This window comes from Onychomys torridus, chromosome X (assembly GCF_903995425.1).
Source record: "Onychomys torridus chromosome X, mOncTor1.1, whole genome shotgun sequence".
Lineage (NCBI taxonomy): Eukaryota > Metazoa > Chordata > Mammalia > Rodentia > Cricetidae > Onychomys > Onychomys torridus.
This window is the reverse complement of record NC_050466.1, coordinates 49,187,840-49,194,595: the sequence shown is the minus strand read 5'-3', so window position 1 is coordinate 49,194,595 and position 6,756 is coordinate 49,187,840. Positions and strand designations below refer to the sequence as shown.

Here is a 6,756-nt window from a genome sequence, read left to right as displayed (position 1 = left end):
CGTTACTGTGGTCTGGCAGCTCGTTCTTCCCAAGCACAGGAGGGCCACAAACACAAGGCTTTTTTAACAATCATTTGTCTTCTAGCTATTCAGTTATTATTCAAATCCCTTTAAATGAAAAAGAACGGATTTAAAACTGGAGGTGGTCAAAACATCGAGGTGTCTTAAAAGAGTGATTATGATATTATCATATTACAACATAATAATTGCCACTCAGGTTCCAAACATAAGAATTCTTGCACACGGATTGTAGAAATAAAAGAATGTACTGGGCCATAATGCTTGAAAACCCCAAATGACCAAGAAATGGGGTAAAACATCTCATCATTTCCACAAATAATCTTATAAAATCAGCACCAAGAGTTTAATTTATAACACAAATAGAATCAACTTAGATTTTACATATCCTCTTTTGCCTACTGATCTGACAGTCATTCTAAATTGTACTTTAATAAGAACTTGATCTAATTATGTTCTCAGTATGGGTAATGTTTTGTCAAGTGGTTTGGCACTTCAATCCTAATCTTTTCTGACTGCATTAAAGGTACTACCACACAGAGTTTATACACTTAGAACATAAGCTGTGATTGTCACAGTCACATTACAGCGCTGACCAGCCCAGATACGCCTTGACTAGTGCACATGGCATTCCTCCCGCCACTCTGGGAATGGGAGAAGAAAGCAAAAGGCAGAGGAAATCAGCGAGTTGGGAGGGGAGAGCTTTGAAAGAGTCAGTGAAGAGGATCAAAAGCAACACAGTTCATGAGATCACTGAGGGATGCCAAATCACCTTATAAGAACACAAAGGCCTTTAGGGGCAATACAACAGGATTCAGAATCGCAGATGTCACACTTTGAATATTATGATCGTCTAAAGATGCAAGAATACATACAAGCATTTCAAGTTGTTACAAGGTGCCAAAAGAGGTAATGTTGAAAGGTGGATGGAACTCTCCACTGGCTTTGGGGGTCATGTCTGTGTGTGCAGTCTCGTGGTGTCTATGCCCACAAGAGTACTCCACACGGACTGCAATAGCAGGGCAAACTGTACAAGAACACTCTTTCACACAGCATCCATGCTCATCAGCAACGAATTGGATATCACTCAGAATCATCTCAATAAGCACAACCTTTTGGTAATCTGAATTCAGTGGCAATGGGGATTTACTGTGGGGTCAGGGCGGGTGGCAGAGGTAGCAGCAAGCTCAGCGAATACAACAGGTAAGGATGAGGCGTTAATGCCAGGTTTGAGTGTGGCCAGTGGTGTCATCTCAGGCAATGGAGCGCTGAGATCTCGGAAGATACAGCATGAGCACAGATGGCTGGTGGTGGCAGGTTCAAGAGAGTAACAGTGCTGGTTGCAGGTGGCTGGTAGCAGGTTTAATGTAGCCAGGAGCTGGATGTAGGATGGCCTGCGGGGAAGAGCCGCAGATGAGATATGGTGACTTATGTAACAAGCTTGGAAGCAGCTCTGGAAATGGACAGAGTCCCCCCTTGAAATAAGACAGAGTCCCTTTGATGGACAGAGGTGGTTTGAGATGGACTTGAGGCAGGCTTGAAATGGAGCAGAGGAGGCTGGCTTAGCGGTAGAACTAGAGGCAGACTTCGGGTGGAACAAAACAAGAGACTTGAGTGAGATAGCAAGGCAGGTTTGGCGTAGGTAAAGTACACTGGTCTTGGGGCTTGGAATGGACAGGAACATGATCAGAGTGGTCTGCTGCCGCATCACCAGGAATAGAACATTCTGGACATTCCGTGGGGTTCCCTTCCACAGCGAGACAGGCATGGGCACGCTCTTATGTCTCTCGGGCTTGGTCACGGACACAGGCACCAGTGAGCAGGTTGGGTCTCCCGAGTCTCCCAATGTCAGTGATAAGGGTGAGAGATGAACAGGATAACGGGTGCCGCAAATGCATGAAACAGATGGTCCAGTATATTCTTCTGTCGGAACATCTCATTGAGGATAACCATGAGATGACAGCAATGAGGCAGCTGTTTGAAGTAGGCTATGCAGTAGGCTGCAAAGATAAGCCAGTTGGGGATTCTTGCCTGCCATAATCTTTTGGACTCGACAGCAGCAAAACAGTGAGCACATTGATAGGGCACACACACTGCAAAAAGGAGGAAGATTCACACACTGGTTTAGAAATTTCGAGCACTCAGCAAGACTGGTTATAAGGTTCTGTCCCAGCTGGGTCACTGGGCTTGCCGCCGTTTGATCCAGATTTTGGTGTAGCAATAACCACTATGATGAGAGGGAGGATGAAGTCGGATGCAGACAATTGGTCACAGTAACAACAGGATTTTGTTCGCTATAGTTGGAAGATACAGGAGTAAGGTGCGAGGTATATGTCAATGTGCAATGTACATGTTAGGCAGGACAGCCAGGACAGTCGATGGACCGCGGTAATGACCAGGTAATGTAAGTGTTTGCGCAGGCTGAAGGATCTGCTTATATTGGAGGCTGTGGCAGATGTAGCAGTAACGAATTGATGGCAATGGCTGTACTGTTGAAAGATGGAACCGACCACAACCAGTCCTGAGACCAACCGCGACTATCTGGACCTGGAGCTGACTCAGATCCAGCCCCCAACTGACATGGCATATAGCATCATAGGTAGCGGGTAGATAGCCACCAGCATGTCTGCGCAATGGAGGCTGGCCACAAAGATGTTGCCTGGAAAACCACGAGAGGAAGGAAAGAGGAGAAGACAGAAATCAATGGTTAATGTTTGGAAAAGCTATCCTCCCCAAAGGTAAAGGCTAATTGGCTGGATGGCATTTAAAATACTAGATTTCTTTTGAAAAGCATTTTTCTCTTTCTTCTTTCTTATTTCAAGAAGTCCAAGCAAGTTTGGGACAGTCTGTGCTTTGCCAACCTTTTTGCTCATTTGTTTTCAGTGTCATCCTTGCCCCAAGAAAGAAGTAAAATATAAGACAGAGTGAGCAGACCAGCACATAAGCAGCATAGGTTGTGTGATGGAGGGAGTCCTACTGACGCCATTTTTAGAGAAATACAACTACTCTCACATTTTCTTGCCCTGGAAGAGGTGGAGAAGGAAGAGTGAGAGAAAGGGGAGGTACATGGAGCTGTTCCAGAAAGTAGAGTCAACCTAAAATTTAACAATGATAGTAATAATGTATTAACCCTCTTCCTTATGAAGGAAGAAAGACCACCTTGAGAGGCCTTGGGGGCTTGTTTCAAAAAGATCAATAAGTACTGTTGACATCCCAGTGAAACAGCCGGCTATTCCCAGATACCTTCAGAAAAAAGCCGAAGAAGAGGGGAGAACCCTTTAATATCAATCTGAAGTCAAAGAAAGTGATCGGGGGGAAAGAAGAAATCTCTCTAAGTGCGGTGTTACCCTCAGCCATTGCACCAAAGCATCCTTGCACAGACTCCCTCTTGAGCCAGGCTTGAAGAGAAAATAGCTGTGGTAAACTCTGCCTTCTGCCTTTCCCATTTCAAAGGACAGCAGTAACGTGTGTATGTGTGTGTGTGTGTGTGTGTGTGCTGTGTGTGTTGTTGTGGTGTGTGTGTAAAATCTTTACAAAAAATAGATGAAAAAGTTCAAGTGCAGGCACAGGGTCCTCTTTCTTTGGGAACACCTCCTTGCTAATTAGCTTTGGTTTGACAAAATAATGACTTTGTCCTGGACTGGGAGAAAATGAGGGTTTTTTAAAAGGGCACCAAAGACTTGCCCTCTGCTTTTTGGCCAAAAAGTGTTTCTTTTTAGGGTTTCCCTGCAAAGTAATAAACTTCCAAAAGAAAAATAGGAAAGAAATGTCAAAAGCCTTAAAACCACAACAACACAAAACAACTTTTATTTACAATTTATAAGAAAAGAGAAAGGGGAAGAAGAGGAAAGAGAGAGAAAAGATGAGCGAGCTTTCCAGGTAATTGCCCATGCTCTTGTGGATCTGTCCTTGGATTACTGAATAAGAGTGAAAGGTGAGGTCCAAGGCTCAGCCTCAGGTCTCTGGGTTTCAAAGGAGAAATCAGAAGCACTCACAGGAGTTTGAAAGAAATTTTTAATGGACTCTGAATCTGTCACTGAGTTCTTGAACTTGTTCCCACTAAGCAATTCGCTAGGACGCTGCCTAGCTCTTTTCCACAGCCCAGGCTGAGGGTCTACTTGGTTCCGAACCCTCCAGATTTGTACATTTTCCCAAGCCGCTGAGTCTTGGAAAAAGACGATCCAGGGCACCACCATCACCAGCCCTCCCTTCATCTACAGCCTTCTCTCATCCACACTGAAAACCAGACTCACAGCTTTCCAATCCCATATACCCCCAACCCACCCAGCTCTGCACAGGTCAGTGTCCAGCACCTTCCCGCGCTGTTCCCCTCGGATCTGCCCTGGCAGGCAGCTAGGGGAATCTGGCTAGCTGTTTTCCACATCCAAGCTAGGAGCCTTTGCCTCCCCGGGAGCATCAAGCTGCCCCTCCAGCATTCCTACCTGGTTCTGCCTCCTCCTTCCCCGTGCCTGCGGCTGCACAGAGCTCCGGAGCCCCTCCGCCGCCCTCCTTGTAACTCCTCAGTACAGACCTCCGGATGTTCTGCTGCCGCCACTACCGCCGCCACTGCCTGCAGAGTCCAGCCCATCGCTTGCCTTGGGACAAGCAGAGTGAGCTCGGCTCCAGCTGGCTCAGACCTCTCCCTGCTAGATACTTGGGCGTAGTGTCCTTGCACTACGCCGCGCCACGGAGAGCAATCTGGGAGCACAAGGAAGCTGGCGAGCAGAGTCTCTGTTGGCTTTGTGGGGAGGCCGCAGCATTTCGCTCCTGGAAGCGTTGCGACTGGGCAGAAGCGAATTTCTCAAAGCGGGTCGCAACCGCTGCTCTTTCAGAGACAGTTCGGCTTGCAGTGCCTCTAAGAGGCCGCCCTCCGGTGTCCTGTTCAGCCGGCTGTCCCTGGTAGCAAACTCTCCGTTCCTGTGCTGACTCCCTCCGACCTCCGTGTCTGGTCTTTCTGACCAGACACAGGTTGGCAGGCTGCCGCACACCCTACGAACCCAGGCTTGCGTTTGGCTGCCCCACGCTAATTCTCTGAACTCCCCCAGCGCTATGAAACTCGAAGTTTAGGGGAACACGGCACAACGTCATCCCTATCGCCCCCCCACCCCAGGCTTGGGAGGAATTTGGGAGAGGGGATTGCAAATTGCTGTTCACTGAATAGGGAAAGAAGGGCGACTTACCAGAATTTCGGAGCTTCTTGTTCTTGGACACAGCCAAAGGACCATAGAGTTGCCGATCAGGTCTAAGACACAGTGATAACCATTGCAAGAACATGAAGGTGATAAGCGCTGGTGAGTAGTCAGGCTTTAGCAGCTTACAGCCAATGGCCGAATGGGGTGGGAACCGCCTTGGTAAGGTCCATGTTGCTCTTGGGAACCATGGCCATCCCTCCTAAGCAAGCTCAGGTTCCTTGGTGAGTCCGTCTGGGTGCGTGGTGCTCTCTCTTAAGGCTCTGAGAGCAAATGACAGCTCCCCGCCCCTCTCTGGTGAGCTTTTAAAAGCCTCAATGAGTAGGTTGACCACCTCTAGCCCCCCCTCCCCTGACCAATCAGAGCTCTTTGGCCATCCCCCCCACCCCTCCTTAATCACCACTTGGCCTTGGACAAATCCACTGTAGTTGTCCTTTGGCTTCTGACTACCTTATTTGTGCTTCCCCTAATCTCTAGCGAGTCTCACCCACCCCTGTGAATCCCCTAGTTTACTTTGCTTTGTGACTAGCTCTGAGTAGCTAAGCATCCATTTTCTAGCAAGTTCTCCTTTCTCTCCAACACAAATACCTGTTAAAGAGATATAGCTTTTGGAGAGGCCTCATGAGGTGCTTCTTGGGGTCTACTGCCAGCCTGATCAAGTGTGCATCCCCCTTAAGGTGTAGGGGACAGCCAGTGACCCTTTAAAACCCGTAACCTTGTCTTCACAGATTCCTTTAGAGGTTTATCCTCCTCCCTGCGCTATAGACTGTCCACAGCTTTTGTAGCCGGCGAGGAATGCAGGACAAGTGATTCTCGTCTCCCACAGCATACTGAGGTCCTATAATCTAAGAATTCTTCCTGTTCTGGTCTGTCATTCCAGGAGCAGGTTTGCTCCAGTAGCTGCTGGACTTGCACTCTCCATGGGGAAATGTACTCTGTGCTGCACTTTAAAAGCCGAGACCAGGTCTGAACCCCGGGAACTGGGAAGAACAGCTTTAGGACGGGTGGGAGCTGGACATCTTATCTCTCCAGTTACACAGCCTGGAGATAGGAATTTAGTAAATGCTTTAGGTAAATGTAAAACCAGCAAGAAAGCCCCTCATCTGAGTTCCTGCTCTTTGAAGCAGCCCTGGGAGAACCGGTCAGGCTTCTCTCCCCTTCTCTGTGTCTCTTTGCTTCCAATCTGGTGGTATCTAGCAGTAGGACAGGGAGATCTGTGGCACTGTGGCCACAAACCTGTTGTGGCAGAACCTGGCCCACAGCAAAGAAGCCACAGGAGCATCCGCAGCCCCCAGCCCAAGGCACAACGTTTGCCGGCCCGTCTATATTTCCACTCTTAGCCAGGGACTCTTTTTTTCAATCCTCCCTTTTCGGGCTGCACTTTCACACCAAAGGCTCCTTTCCAAAGGATACAGGCACCAACCACAGTGCGCGACCAAAGGGGGATTTGAAAGTTGAGGCTCAGACACAAGGGCTCCTTTCGGACACTGGATGGTTCCAAAAGCCTGGTCAAGGAAGTGGATTTCAGCTGACTACTAAAAGATACTGA

General features: G+C 48.2%; 1 pseudogene; it reads right to left on the bottom strand.

Annotated features, from left to right (window-relative positions):
* Positions 1–2,352: 2,352 nt before the first annotated feature.
* On the bottom strand, positions 2,353–5,404 carry LOC118574626 (annotated as a pseudogene).
* Positions 5,405–6,756: the final 1,352 nt, after the last annotated feature.